Below are 13799 nucleotides of genomic sequence, written 5' to 3' on the forward strand. Positions count from 1 at the left end.
AGATCTGGGACAAGAAGACAGTTAGCAAGATGCTACAGGGAGATTCAGAATTAGCTTGGGACAAAGCAAAGAAAATTTGCTGGCCAAAGAAAGGCATCCCCATCACACTGACACAGAGCAACTTTACAGCATACGGCAGTACTCTGATACTGCGAGCACACAGGAGAATCTAACGTAGCAGATGAAAGCAGATGTGAATCAGAGAGACATGAAGAAGAGCAGTGCCAAAGTCCGCAAGAAATCAGAGAATACTCTGGAAAGACGGCCAATGCCAAGTTGTTTTCCATACTTCACGTGTCAGCATTGTTGTGTTCTTAGCTAGCCACGCCGTTGCCAAAAGGGCCTCCCTCCCCACCCCCGCTCCCTTGAAAAATGTTGACTTTTTTAATCCCCAAATAGATGATTTGTGATTTAGACTACAGACTTATATAACACGCAGAACGAAAGACCGGTGAAGGGCAAAGTCCAGAGCTGAGCTGACATGTCAATCCAAGTCAAATACACGCTGTTTGGTCTCTCATGGACTGCGAACTGCAGCTGTCAGATGAACTACTCTGGACCAAACCCTGAAGAAAGCCATCAGATCTCCTAGCATGGGATAGTCTGGCCAGCATTTTCTCAGGCATTATTATGGATCTAAAGAAAAACTCTCAGAATTAAAACAGGTTTCATGTGAAGGCACCAGGAGGCTGACTCCTAGCATGATGTATTAGAAAAAAAGACTGGCAACTACGCAGAACTTGAAAAACCTCACTGAAATGCCTCAACGGGAAAGCAACGCTGATGGAGCTATAGAAGCACAAGTACCCACCAACGAAGACAAAAGAAACACTGAGGAAAAGCTTCCCAAGGGAAAGCAGGCACTGGTGCATCGGTGTCAGAAGGCTCCTATGTGCCTGGTGAGAGTAACCGCCAGGCTGTGGTAGAAAAGTGTCTCAACTCTGGATCATGTTTTGAGGGCTGTAAGTTACCCCAAGCATTGTGCAGGGCTGGAGTAAGGCTCAAAGCTCCTTCTCAAATGCAGCCCACAAATAACAAAAAAAGTCAGATAGAGAAAACATGATTTTCTACCAAAAAGACAGTAAAAACGCAGACAAGCAGTGGAAAAAATAAACCCCACTGTTTATTGTAGACCTAGCATTGCTGCAACAAGCCTGTATCTGTTGGAAGAGCTTTCCTCATTCTCTGGGAGATACCCTGGATTGTTTACCAATCTTCACAGCATGTTTAGAGGTCAGATTGTATCACCTTTCGTGCATGTTCTTTTCCAAGAACCACAGGAAAACAAAAAACCCTCAGTAACAGCTTATTTAGCTGTTTGGCTATTTGCTTATCAAGTTAAGCACTTCACTGAGAACCCTTTCTAAGCGATTTAAGAGTACAAATTCCACTGGAAAAGAAACAGTCTTAAATGCAGTCTTAGTTAGCAAAATACTTAAACAAGTACCTGAGCTTAGCAGGCTTTAAATTTCTAAAAATCTGAAACTTTCTGACAGTAACACTCATGCTGGCAATTTGCCTTCAGCAAGCTTATTACAAAATACACTTCTGTGTGTCTGGAAACTAAAATTTACACTGCTAAATAAAGGCACACGAACTCCCAAAATAGTACTGGAAAATTAAGTTCTCAGAAAAAGAGGGAGAACTCTCTGACCTGAAAAAATTTATGACTTCTGCTATCCCGGCTGCTGCTGTTAATGCTCAGTGATTAGGGTGAAATTCAATAAGGATTACAAATGAATAATTGCTTATTAAGCAATTTACTTCTGCCTTTTACCAGGGTTGGACAACTCCCTATGGTACTCCCTTGAGCTTTCTGTCCAGGGTGTTTAAAGATGACTCCGTTAATGCAGCTTCTTTGAAAGATTATGCCTCAGTATAATGGATTTAATCAAGAAAATCAGTCTGGTTTTCTTCCTAAATTTTCTTTTAATATCTCCCTCCTTCTCCCTTTGCCTGTTTTGCCTGAGGCCGTACTTTATCTCCCTCTTCAACTGCCTGATAACAGCTGCAAATAAAAACGTGCTTTGAATGAAAGAGAAGGTATGTACTATGGTTTGGTAAACAAGACAACTTCCAGCGAAGAATGTCTGTATAAAAGTCACGAACAAAAGTTGCTTCTTTTTCTTTTCTGAACTGCCATAGCTTTAAAAAAAAAAAAAAGGCAAAAAAAAGAAGTTGAATATTTGCAATAACACTTCCAAAAGACCATCAGCTGGTCTTTTGCATTGCTGTCCCCTGAGTGGTACCATGTTAGAAGTTCCTAGGTACATCTGGAATGTGCCATATAGCGTGGTACCAAGATGGTGCCATATAGCGTGGTACCAAGATGATGGTGCCATATAGCGTGGTACCAAGATGGTGCCATATAGCGTGGTACCAAGATGATGGTGCCATATAGCGTGGTACCAAGATGGTGCCATATAGCGTGGTACCAAGATGATGGTGCCATATAGCGTGGTACCTGGCTAACAGGCTCTGCTGCTTCCCAGACACGAACTGGTACCTCCACGGCACTGCAGAGCGTACATCCCAGCTGGTGCCAGCTGTGGGCTCCCTGCACCATGTCCTGCCTGGGAATGTCTATCTTACGGATATTTTACCTTCTGGCACCTCTCTGGCAATTGCTTGTGCTTGAACATCAGCATTAGAAGACATTTCTGCAGCTCAAGCAGTCTTTTACACACTCGGTAGCTGTGAACAAATAAATCTCTCTCTGTTACCAAACAAATCCCCAAGACCTATTTTAGAGCTTTTGTAACATTGAGGTCAAAGACCAGTGCAGATCGACAACTGCCCGGAAATGTTTGGTCAAATTTATCCCTAATGTAAATTCACTAAGTTCAGAAGCAATACAGCAGAGGTGAATTTAACCTGTTGATTCCATATAGATCTGCAAAATCACGGACTTTAGCTGCTTAAAATATAAAGCTGCATTTTTCCTGGAAATAAATATTTATTCAATGCAAAAATCAGTATCATCATTAACAGAGAAAGTTTGTACTGACATGTCAGTGTTTTAACTCTGTGTTTAGAAAATCAAGAAGATGAACATGCAAGTGTAAAGAAAAACATCAAATAGGCTGAAACTGCCAACAAGTGCAAACAGACGCTTTCAGTGCCATCAGAGACGTAACTTAACGGCCTCTGGTGCTGATGGAATGACTCCAGTAGATTCACATGGACTGTTTCGGAGTTAAAAGGCGCAGTGATTGTGAAATAAAATTAGTTATGCTCTGAAAGAGAACACCCAGGACTGAGAGTGACAGTAGCCACGGCCCCTTTCCTCCTTCTGCTCATTGCCCTGCACCATGCAGCATCAGCTGCCAAGCCAGAGTACTGAGAGGGACAGCAGAGGGGCACCCAGGCAACATCCCCACACAGAGAAAGTCTAAAATAATAGCATAATAATAACTCCCACACACATTTACATCGTAACAGTGAAAGCCATGACTAGGGTGAGTCATAAGACCATCTCAGCAACAGACTGGGAATGGTTTGAGAAGCACCCAAAGAGAGGCAAGCAGCGGCAATGCCAGCTCAGGCAGAAAAAATAATAAAGACCATAAAATAAAGAACCAGAAACCCTGCCTGAAAGGATAACGCCAGGGTCACCCTGCCAATCAAAACTAGCACATAAAGTGTACTGAATCACTCTGTACTTCTGGAAAGGAACCCAGTGTATCTTTTAAATGGCTGACATGGCTGATCACAGTAAAGGACTTCTCTGGACCATGATCAAAATACACCTAGGGCTCCAGTGTCAACATCAGTAGGGGAATGACTTGGCCAGTGTATTTAGTCTACTCAGCCAGAGCAATGAAAAGCTGGAACTTGTGTTTATCTTATAAAAAGGGAAATATCCATAGGCCAAGATTAGGTGAGGATCCAAGTAACAGAACTTACAATGCAGAGACTTACAAAACTGCAGATGAAAATTAATGCTTAATAAAAATAACCCCATTCCAGGTGCCATCAGGCACAATTGTGTCCCTCCAGCCTCTCATGTATATCCTGGACTAACTTCTCCTGTCCCCCACTCCTGTCACAGTGGTCAAAACGACAGCACAGATATTTTCCTTGATGGTAATAAAAAATAAATATCTTAGGTATTTAATCCTACTTCATAGTCCCTTAATATTCACCAGGCTATTGGTTCATCAGCCTATTTCCTGATAGTCTCCTTCCCATCCTGCAGAGCAATGTCATCTTGTTACAGTAAAGCCAGACTATTTCTCTGCTGCCATCTGACTGTTACAGTAAAACCAAATGTAAAATGTGCTATGAATCAAGTTGTCGTGCTGCTGCAAAAGTCCATTGTGGAGCCCTACCCCTGCTGGGCTAAGGCCAGGCAAGAAATACCTAAATAATGTACCTTTGCCTGATAAGTAGGTTGTGATTGTTAAAAGCTGAAGTTTACCTGATACATTACTAGTTCAGTCAGTAAACCATGAAGAACCATTTAGACTTGGCAAAAGAAACGGGGAAACTAGGGGAAAGGTAATTCTGGCAGGGGGGATTGCGACCACTGACCCACGGACCACCAACCCCAATTACAGCACCTACTCAAAAGATAAAGGCGGAGAAAAGAACTGAGCATGCCTTCTAGTTCGCATGCTAGGCAAAGAAATCTAACCCAATCATTTAATAGAATAACAATGCATATGTATTAGAAAGATGAACATGTTAATGTTTCATGTATAAATAACCATTGATGTGGAGCTCTGAGGTGTGCTGTCTTGGGACAGACACCCATGTCTGCACAAATATGCAATAAAATACCCCTGCTCTGTGTGTATATTGGTGTATCGCACACCGGGTAAACGAACCCCCAGTTTTGCAACAACAGTCTAGCTAACATGACATTTTAAATAAAGATACTTTTATTACAGGTGGAGTTACCAAAAGAAAAAGAAAAAAAAAAAAGCCCTGCACTGGCATAATTTCACTTGCAGTTTCATTAATGGTTTTAGCTTTTAGCCTGTTTGAGGTGTTACAAGAAAAATCAGCTGATGCACACTACAAAAATATCTCAAAAAGGAAAAACATGCCAACATTACTTCACATGCCCCTTTAGATTTTATGCCAAATTCAGTTTATTTTGCAGTTGACTTTATACTGATGCATGGGGATTAAGAACAAAATTGAACCCACTAGCAACGCTCCTGTTTGACTGAAATGCATCCGTCTCAGCACCGCCTGTGCTGCTTGCTGGTGCTCCTCACTGTGCATTCACACTTGAGTATCATCACCGCAGACACCCACGCGTGTTTTCCCATTATTATCTCAAACCAAATTCTTCTCAAACAGGTTAACAGGTTAACACACTCGAAGTAAAAACGACCTCCAAAGGTGCATGCTGAATTAATAACCTGTTAATACGATGCTGTCTTTGGACAGGGTACATCCCTGATCGTCAAGCGAATTAGGTTCCAAAGGGGTTCCAAAGGGGTTTCCAAAGCCCAAAAGAGAGGACAGAAAGGGAATGGAAAATGGCAGAAAGATGCTGGGAAAACAGTTGTCTTGGGAAACCTGATGATCTTCCCTTCCCAGCCTACCTCTTACATCTGCCACTGGGTATCCTTTGTACCTGTGAATGGTGCTAAACATGATTTGTTTCATCAGTATGAAATGCTTGTTGAAATTTCCCCTGACGCCTTGTTACTATGCTTGTAAAATGCACTATTTCCTCTCTGCTGATCTGCAGCGTTTTGGTAGTTTCCTCAGACTGGGACTCTGTGCTAAGAGAAGCTAGCAAGCAGCTAGCACCTGCCAAGCCGACCGGCAAGTTCTCCATTTACCTACACAGCCCTGTGCGTCAGGAGCGAGAGAAAAACTTTCACTGTTTAAACACCCCACCTCTCCCAGCTTTAATTTTTATCTCTCATCGCCCTTCTCCCTATTATTCAATTAGCTTCGCGGAGGAGCCTGCTCGCTGGAGCAGCGGGGTGAGCTGCTGGTGGCTCCCATTGGCCTCCCAGCTGGAGCTGGACCTTGTGCAACACAGCCCAGCCCCGTAAGTCAGATCTGCTGCGACAGGACTCCTTCCTCGCCCGGTTTCTTCACAGCACATGGGGTTGCCAGCTGTCAAACTAGGCAGAAGGGATAACTTGGGACGATTCAGATGCAAGGATTAAATTAAATTAATTTTTAATTATTATAAGGTTCCCCCTTTGCAGGCAACCAGGAGCAGGACGGAAGGAAGACCATCTGAAAAGAGCCTGACAAAACATGGGGCTCTGCAGAGCGCAGAGGAACAGGCCAGTTCTAACACTGGGGAAAGCTGCCAAGATGCGGTTCCCTGAGATGAACTCTTTCTCTCCTTCCACTTCAGGTGGCAGCGCACACTCTGTTGAAGCACAGTACGCTGGTCCTGTACTTTTGATTTGTATGGCAAACGTCTGCAAGTGCCTCCACAGAAACAACAGCATGGGATGTGCTCAGGCAGCAGTAGAGTCTATTGAGCTGCCATCTATTAGGTTTCCAAGGGTTTGGGACAATTCTCCTATGGACTTTCCGGTTGCTCTCGGAGCTGTTATGCATACTGCAGGCTGACTGATGCATCTGGAGCAGCTATTTGTCCAGTGCAACCAGAGTTTTCACAATTCAAATGCTGCACTTCTAAAGATACCTAAGAGATTCCTCTCTATCTAGTATCAAGTGGCATTGCCATGGGCTGATTTTAGTGGAAATTGGGTTTTTTCCAGATTCCTGGCTTTTGCCAGGAATAATTCTGAGAAGAGAGGGGAAAAACTCTTATCAGGTTCCTTCTGCATGGTCTCTGTAGCAGCAAGGGAAGGAGGCAGTCAGGAGACCATGGGCCGGGGGGGGGAGGGCGGGAACCAGCCTGACTCGGGTTTAGCCAGATTATAGGGATCCTGAAGTTACCCCATTACCTGGAAAACTCTGCTCTGTGGGCACAGCACTTGATGAGATCCCTGTTCACCTTTTTGAATGGCCCAACTGTCAGGTTACTGGACATGAGACCTCCCTACCTTTGCAGCTGTCAGCTGTAAATGAGGTTATCTTCAGAGATATCTAGGACACACTGAAAATTATCGAAACGGAGAGGATGCGGTTTTCTGACGTACTGTATTGCAGCAGACAAACATCATCTTCCCATGGAGATGATTACAGAGCATTGCTTCTCATAGCCAATAATTTTGCTGACATCTTAGGAAAATTACTGGAAAAATTGGCATCTCCAGTACCAAGCTATTTTTAGGACCATTCAAGATCATTTCAAGCCAAGTGATGTAGAATTTGGAACAATCCTCAAAAAAACAGAGTAGCTGTCAGCATGGCTTATACAGAAGTGAAGCAGGATCTGAAACATGCTCTCCCCTAGCTCACCATTTTTTCCACCCCGATTTTTTTTTACTCTTCCCCTTCCCTCAGCTGAATGGTGAATCACTATCCTCTGACAATCTCATGTTCATGAAAAAATCATTTACTTTCTATTTGCTCCAGAACATTTCTTTATAAGTCATATAAATCTGGGCTTTGCAAATTATCCTCAGGCCTTTGTAAGGTTTGATTTTATAAAGTTGACTCAAAGACATTTTTTTTACAACAGGCAATTTTTACTCTATAGGAAGCAGTCTGACCAGCAGATAGAGCGAACATTTTATTACCCAAACATATCTCCAAAAATATCAGTAGATTACACAAGAGACTCTTTGCTGCTGCTGATTTCTTCCCGCGTCATACGGCAAACGCCACGAACTTTTGTAACCTTTGCGCTCCATAATTCTGAAGGAAAAGTGATGAAATACGAAGGTGTTGTACCCTAAAATGATGGTAATCTGTGTTCATTGGCCTAGAAGCAAGAGCACAAAAGGCATGACAGAGCAAGTAAGCTGCACTGTTCGTATGTGTGACGGTCTCATGCCCCTGAATCAAAACCTGGAGTGGTCCCTGTAACTGGGGAGAGAATTTAAGCTCATTCATTTCACTAAGTTGTGTTGCTGGAAACAAGGCAAAGCTGTTAACCACTCAATTAGCCTTCCAGGATAAAAGTAAAGGTGACGCTCTTTCCTTGTGTGCTTATGACATAGGCCAATTAGATCAACACATGGTTGCTCATGTTCACTGGTGAGCAACACAGCTAGGTGCTGGACTTAATGAAGCGGGTTTTCTTAATTGATTCTACTGCATATAGCCTGGGTAATAAAGCAAAAATAGCCATATCCTAGCCTGCTTTAAAGAAGATCCTAGCCAGACTGATAGGCAAAAAATCAAATAAACCCTCACGACTGCCCTCTAATGCCAACAGCAGAGCTCTGCTCAGACAGCACTCGCCTTAGGTAAAACCTGATGGGACTTAGTCAGGGAATGCAGCATTTTGAGTGAAAAACCACACAGCCCACTTCTTAACTAGCAGGCAATTACTCATTTTAGCACAGAGAACAAAAATAAGAAGAGACATCTCTAATGCTACTGACAAATTCTCAACTAAATCATTATTTTCAGTGAAATACTCTGTATCTCAATGATTTATATGCTCTAACTTTTCCCAATAGTTATCATTACTATTATTTTGACAGTAGGGTGACTTGCTTCTTATTAAAAGACACTATTTGAAGTGTAGCAAAGTTTTTATTTAAGTAATATATCTATCAATAATCTTATTCAAAGTAAGGTACGTTATTCTGTAGATAATTGGGAAAGAACTAACTTAGGTGATAATATAAATGCCTAACACGGCATGTTTGGATTGTATGAACTGTATTTTTAGAGCTGTATCAGCTGGTGTCCACACTAAGGACACTCCATGCTGTCACCTGGTGTAAAGCTTGAGATGTCGGGAATCAGCCACTGTTTCGTAATACAGAATTTCATGAATCTGATCACACACAAAGTTAATTTTAGCAACTGGATTAAAAAAAAAAAAAAAAAAAAAAAAAAAGTCAAGGCGAGTTAGAACCCTTAGCTCATGGTGAAGATCACTAGAGGGCAGTAGCCAACCCCTAATCTCCCCAGAGGTTCCCACAAAGCTGTGAGGGCTTCCACAGGAGGAAAGGGCCCAGCAGCCTCCCCAGTGAAGGTGCTCATGTGTTGGGAGGTTGTGGTGGGTTGACCCTGGCTGAGGGCCAGGTGCCCACCAGAGCCGCTCTATCACTCCCCTCTTTCATTAGACAGGGGAGAAAAGGTACAATGAAAAAAAAACCTTATGGGTCGAGATAAGGACAGGGAGAGATCATTCTCTAATTATCATCATGAGCAAAACAGATGGAACTTAGAGAGGGAATTCATCTTATTTATTACTAAGCAAAACAGAGTAGAGGAATGAGAAATAAAACCAAATCTTAAAAAACACCTCCCCCCACCCCTCCCATCTTCCCGGGCTCAACTTCACTCCCGGCTTCAACCTCCGCCCCCCCCAGCGGCACAGGGGGACGGGGAATGGGGGTTACGGTCAGTTCCTCACACGGTGTTTCTGCCGCTTCTTCATCCTCAGGGGGAGGACTTCTCTCATCGTTCCCCCGCTCCAGTGTGGGGTCCCTCTCACGGGAGACAGTCCTTCACGAACTGCTCCAGCATGAGTCTCTCCCATGGGGTGCAGACCTTCAGGAGCAAACTGCTCCAGCGTGGGTCCCCCACGGGGTCACAAGTCCTGCCAGCAAACCTGCTCTGGCGTGGGCTCCTCTCTCCACGGGTCCACAGGTCCTGCCAGGAGCCTGCTCCAGCGCGGGCTTCCCACAGGGTCATAGCCTCCTTCAGGTGTCTCCACCTGCTCCGGCGTGGGGTCCTCCACGGGCTGCAGGTGGAATCTGTACACCCCCTTATCCTTCCTCCATGGGCTGCAGGGGGACAGCCTGCTTCACCATGGTCTTCACCACGGGCTGCAGGGGAATCTTGCTCTGGCGCCTGGAGCACCTCCTGCCCCTCCTTCTTCACTGACCTTGGTGTCTGCAGAGTTTCTTACATCTTCTCACTCCTCTCTCTGGCTACAAAAGCTCTCTCTAACTGGTTTTGTCTTTCTTAAATATGTTATCACAGAGGCGCTGATTGGCTTGGCCTTGGCCAGCGGCGGGTCCGTCTTGGAGCCGGCTGGCATTGGCTCTGTCAGACACAGGGGAAGCTTCTAGCAGCTTCTCACAGAAGCCACCCCTGTAGCCCCCCCGCTACCAAAACCTTGCCACGCAAAACCAACACAGAGGTGAAAAAGAAACCTTCCTGTTTGCTACGAGTGTGAATGCACCTCAGCATTCTGCTGTTTTATAAAAGTTCCTGGTGACAAGTAATACAGGCAATGCTGGTGCTTCATCTAATGGTGCTCACCTTTAGCACCACAGATGGGCTGCGGAAGACTTGGAGGGTTCCTACCTTCCAAATGCTGGGAACAAACTGTGGGACTAATTCTCCTCTCCCTCCTATATCTTGTCAGCCGCACGTGCCATGGGGCACAGTGATGCCATTCCGATCTGCATTTTATATCATCTTTGTATGTTTATATAACATAACAGTGCAGAAATTAGTACTTTTTATATCAAGGCCAGATATAGAATTGCTTCAGCGAAACAATGCCAGATCAGTCAGAGTACGTGATTCCAACGCTTGGCACCGACAAACTCTTCCCAGCTCTCCTTTCTGGCACTGGCACTTTCATGCTTCATTTTCCCAACCCCATCTCAAAACACAATTTATTAGAAAAAGCAGTAACTAATGTCTGAAGCTCCACGACAGGCTCGGTGCCCAGCCGTGCTCCTATCTGAGCCCTCAAGGGCGTAGGGTATGAATGTGAAGGAGGAATGGACCTGAGGCCATGCATGAGGTAGCTACAGCCTCTTACGACATGTAGAATAACCTGCCATCAAATGGTCCATGTGGACAGACACGGCATTAAAGCTGGAGGGGACATCTGTACTTCTTCCCCGCCTGGTATAGTTAGTTTAAAAAATGAGCCAGGTGAAATGAAAAGTGGTGGCACCACATCTAGCACAGACATCCTTTCTAGTGTTCCTGAAAACATTGTGTTTTCATTTAGCAGTTCTAATGGTATTTGGTGGTTTACAGATCTGCTTCAGGATCCACGGATTTCACAAAAATTAGTTTTCTATCCTAGCAGTTATGAGGAATGCTTGAAAACTTGAGCCATAAGGGCTGGAGAAGGAAAAACCAACAATAGCAAACCACACAAATAACTCATCTTCTGATGGCTTATTATTATCGCCGATAATTTTCAGCTCCTGACTTTTCACATAACAGTTTGGGAGCTTGGCTCATGACTTATGAATGCTGGGATTTCAATATACTCTTAACTTTACCTGTTAAGTGGGAGTTAGCGGAGAAATATGTGGTCACCATCTGATACCCTTATGTCAGATCTACCCAGTTTTGGCAGAATATCCCTACGGGGCTGAACCACAGCTCTGTTATCCTCTCTCTGATATTAGATAGCGGTGCACTAGAGAAGAATTGAAGAACAGGGTGAGCAGGGCATGATGCTTACCCGAAATACTTTGACAGCTTTTAAAGGCGGTCTTTGTATTTAATAGCCATGTTTTGCCTGAGTCACAGAAGAGGTCTTGCCTTACTGTCGCCAAAGGTGTACGTATGCAAGAAGTGATTATTTTAAAGCCAGGATGTGCAATCTAATTTCACACTTGTTTTTGAGAAATTTTATGTTATCATACCTTCCGGGATTGCCTTTGGGCCATGGGTTCACAAACAGGAGTGAGCTCTTGGCAATGTTCAATGACAACGAAGATTGTCATTGCTTCTTCAATGCTTGAAGAAGGACAACCTAAACTTTCCAGAAGCAGGACACTTTTCAGTGCTCAGCCAGAAAGGCAGGTCTTTCACAGAACGCAAACTCAGAAAGCAATGGAAAGCCTTTAACTCTTGTAGCATACCTTTTCCCAGCAGCGAACAGAACAGTGCCCCTCAGCTGCATGTCCTAGACCTCCCTTTCTGGTCATATCCATCTCTTTTTGACTAAACAAGACAGGCAAGACACTAGGTTACTCAAAGCAGCTACAGGATTTGGTGCTAACAGTCAGAGAAACAAGTGATTGTTCTGCCTTTGGCAACAAGAACCACTCAGCATCCAAGAAAAAGAGTTGACAGGAAGGCCACCCACCCACTCAGCTGAAGCTGCTAAAGACAACCATATGGGGCTGCAGTCCTTGCTTAGAAGGTTCAAAAGACTCTGCAGGAACTGCGAGGCATCAGTCCCTTTCTCTGTTTTATTTCACAGTATAAACTTAACATTAGTTGCCTTCACAAAGTCTCTGAGATCTTACATTTATCCTGCTTGCCATAAGCTGACACTGGATAAATCTCACAAAAGCCAACCATCAGTGTAACGTGGAACACCACCAGTATCACCTCACTGTTTCTACAGAGGAAGGGACGGTTCCCATCATCTAGCCTCTTTCTCTGTGTTTGTGCCATGACTGTTACAGGCCCAACATTCAAACTTAAAAACCTGAGCACGGCCTGTTCATAGTGCAGTCTCAACATCCTAAATCTCTGAGAGTTAGCAACAAGGGCACATTTCAGAAATAAATCTCTGGAAGCCAATGTAACGGAGTGGTGCTTGGTCCACTCAATCTCTGGGAAGTCAGAGCAAAGCTGGACTGACTCAAAGGTTGTTGCTTTGCTGAAAAGAAGTCCTTTAAGTTCCTAGTCCACGCATTAAGCTCAGTACTGAGGGTTCATAATAATAGCATGGTTGAACTATGGCATTACTAAATTAGTAGGCTTTGCAGAGTCCACAAATCTCGCACAGGGGTCCCCTTTTCCACTTCAGCTAGAAAGAAAGTCATGGCTAGGAGTTACAAAGGACTCTGGAGGGAATTAGGCTCTGAAGTCCTATTGAATTAGCATTGTTTACAAAGCAGTCATAAGTATAATGGGTGTTAACGAGTCTCTAATGAATCGAGTTACAATGCAACACGTGGTGAAGTACAATAAACAAAAAGGCTGTGCTTCCCTCCCATTTATTCTGCTTGACACAGGTGTAGAAGCCCTGAATCTAAATGAATCACATCCTATTGAGAACAGTGTAAAAGCGCTGAATCTGCTCTGTAACTTCAAAAAAAAAAATCTTTTACATCAAACCAAACTGGGACCAAATTACATCAGGACTAAATGTTCACACAGGCAGCTCACAGAATTACAGAATCACAGGGTGGCTGAGGTTGGCAGGCACCTCTGGAGGTCATCTGGTCCAACCTCCCTGCTCAAGCAGGGCCACGTAAAGCCGGTTGCCCGGGACCACGTCCAGACAGCTTTTGAATATCTCCAAGGATGGAGATCTCTCTGGGCAACTTGTTCCAGTGACTGACCGCCCTCACAGCAGAAGAGTTTTTTCCTTGCTTAGATGGAAACTTCTGTGTTTCGGTTTGTGCCCATTGCCCTTGGTCCTGTCATTGGGGACCACTAAAAAGAGCCTGGTTCCGTCTTCTTTACACCCTTCTTTCAGGTATTTGTACACGTTGAACAGTCCCAGCTCTCTCAGCCTTTCCTCATACATGAGATGCTCCAGTCCCTTAATCATCCTTGTGGCCCTTCACTGGACTCTCTCCGGTATGTCCATCTCTGTCTTGTACTGGGGAGCCCAGACTGGACCCAGTACTCCAGGTGTGGCCTCCCCAGTGCTGAGCAGAGGGGAAGGATCACCTCCCTTGACCTGCTGGCAACACTCCTCCTAATGCAGCCCAGGATACCATTGGCCACCTTTGCCACAAGGACAGGTTGCTAGCTCATGTTCAACTTGGTGTCCACCAGGACCCCCAGGTCCTTTTCTGCAAAGCTGCTTTCCAACTGCTCGTCCCCCAGCACGTGCTGGT

The sequence above is a fragment of the Balearica regulorum genome, chromosome 4, assembly GCF_011004875.1.
Source record: "Balearica regulorum gibbericeps isolate bBalReg1 chromosome 4, bBalReg1.pri, whole genome shotgun sequence".
NCBI classification, from domain to species: domain Eukaryota; kingdom Metazoa; phylum Chordata; class Aves; order Gruiformes; family Gruidae; genus Balearica; species Balearica regulorum.